The sequence below is a fragment of the Musa acuminata genome, unplaced genomic scaffold, assembly GCF_036884655.1.
Source record: "Musa acuminata AAA Group cultivar baxijiao unplaced genomic scaffold, Cavendish_Baxijiao_AAA HiC_scaffold_654, whole genome shotgun sequence".
Taxonomy (NCBI): Eukaryota; Viridiplantae; Streptophyta; class Magnoliopsida; order Zingiberales; family Musaceae; genus Musa; species Musa acuminata.
Window position 1 is genome coordinate 15,001 of NW_027020890.1, and position 2,500 is coordinate 17,500.

Sequence of the window (2,500 nt, forward strand, 5' to 3'; positions counted from 1 at the left end):
CCGTCGAGAGCGGAGCAAAACGTCAGCCATCTCAGCACCCTGGAACCCCCCGGGTGGCACAGGGCTGGATGGGGCTTTCGTATAGCAGGGACGGTGCTGCCTCTCGCTTCGCTCGCTGTCCGCCGCTCGCCGCTCGCTCGTGCAGCCAAAAATGGCCAGTTTTGGCCCGTTTTTGGGCCGTTTTGGCCAGTTTTTGGCCTGTTCTTGCATTGCGCGGTGACCGTCGAGAGCGGAGCAAAACGTCAGCCATCTCAGCACCCTGGAACCCCCCGGGTGGCACAGGGCTGGATGGGGCTTTCGTATAGCAGGGACGGTGCTGCCTCTCGCTTCGCTCGCTGTCCGCCGCTCGCCGCTCGCTCGTGCAGCCAAAAATGGCCAGTTTTGGCCCGTTTTTGGGCCGTTTTGGCCAGTTTTTGGCCTGTTCTTGCATTGCGCGGTGACCGTCGAGAGCGGAGCAAAACGTCAGCCATCTCAGCACCCTGGAACCCCCCGGGTGGCACAGGGCTGGATGGGGCTTTCGTATAGCAGGGACGGTGCTGCCTCTCGCTTCGCTCGCTGTCCGCCGCTCGCCGCTCGCTCGTGCAGCCAAAAATGGCCAGTTTTGGCCCGTTTTTGGGCCGTTTTGGCCAGTTTTTGGCCTGTTCTTGCATTGCGCGGTGACCGTCGAGAGCGGAGCAAAACGTCAGCCATCTCAGCACCCTGGAACCCCCCGGGTGGCACAGGGCTGGATGGGGCTTTCGTATAGCAGGTACGGTGCTGCCTCTCGCTTCGCTCGCTGTCCGCCGCTCGCCGCTCGCTCGTGCAGCCAAAAATGGCCAGTTTTGGCCCGTTTTTGGGCCGTTTTGGCCAGTTTTTGGCCTGTTCTTGCATTGCGCGGTGACCGTCGAGAGCGGAGCAAAACGTCAGCCATCTCAGCACCCTGGAACCCCCCGGGTGGCACAGGGCTGGATGGGGCTTTCGTATAGCAGGGACGGTGCTGCCTCTCGCTTCGCTCGCTGTCCGCCGCTCGCCGCTCGCTCGTGCAGCCAAAAATGGCCAGTTTTGGCCCGTTTTTGGGCCGTTTTGGCCAGTTTTTGGCCTGTTCTTGCATTGCGCGGTGACCGTCGAGAGCGGAGCAAAACGTCAGCCATCTCAGCACCCTGGAACCCCCCGGGTGGCACAGGGCTGGATGGGGCTTTCGTATAGCAGGGACGGTGCTGCCTCTCGCTTCGCTCGCTGTCCGCCGCTCGCCGCTCGCTCGCGCAGCCAAAAATGGCCAGTTTTGGCCCGTTTTTGGGCCGTTTTGGCCAGTTTTTGGCCTGTTCTTGCATTGCGCGGTGACCGTCGAGAGCGGAGCAAAACGTCAGCCATCTCAGCACCCTGGAACCCCCCGGGTGGCACAGGGCTGGATGGGGCTTTCGTATAGCAGGGACGGTGCTGCCTCTCGCTTCGCTCGCTGTCCGCCGCTCGCCGCTCGCTCGTGCAGCCAAAAATGGCCAGTTTTGGCCCGTTTTTGGGCCGTTTTGGCCAGTTTTTGGCCTGTTCTTGCATTGCGCGGTGACCGTCGAGAGCGGAGCAAAACGTCAGCCATCTCAGCACCCTGGAACCCCCCCCGGGTGGCACAGGGCTGGATGGGGCTTTCGTATAGCAGGGACGGTGCTGCCTCTCGCTTCGCTCGCTGTCCGCCGCTCGCCGCTCGCTCGTGCAGCCAAAAATGGCCAGTTTTGGCCCGTTTTTGGGCCGTTTTGGCCAGTTTTTGGCCTGTTCTTGCATTGCGCGGTGACCGTCGAGAGCGGAGCAAAACGTCAGCCATCTCAGCACCCTGGAACCCCCCGGGTGGCACAGGGCTGGATGGGGCTTTCGTATAGCAGGGACGGTGCTGCCTCTCGCTTCGCTCGCTGTCCGCCGCTCGCCGCTCGCTCGTGCAGCCAAAAATGGCCAGTTTTGGCCCGTTTTTGGGCCGTTTTGGCCAGTTTTTGGCCTGTTCTTGCATTGCGCGGTGACCGTCGAGAGCGGAGCAAAACGTCAGCCATCTCAGCACCCTGGAACCCCCCGGGTGGCACAGGGCTGGATGGGGCTTTCGTATAGCAGGGACGGTGCTGCCTCTCGCTTCGCTCGCTGTCCGCCGCTCGCCGCTCGCTCGCGCAGCCAAAAATGGCCAGTTTTGGCCCGTTTTTGGGCCGTTTTGGCCAGTTTTTGGCCTGTTCTTGCATTGCGCGGTGACCGTCGAGAGCGGAGCAAAACGTCAGCCATCTCAGCACCCTGGAACCCCCCGGGTGGCACAGGGCTGGATGGGGCTTTCGTATAGCAGGGACGGTGCTGCCTCTCGCTTCGCTCGCTGTCCGCCGCTCGCCGCTCGCTCGTGCAGCCAAAAATGGCCAGTTTTGGCCCGTTTTTGGGCCGTTTTGGCCAGTTTTTGGCCTGTTCTTGCATTGCGCGGTGACCGTCGAGAGCGGAGCAAAACGTCAGCCATCTCAGCACCCTGGAACCCCCCGGGTGGCACAGGGCTGGATGGGGCTTT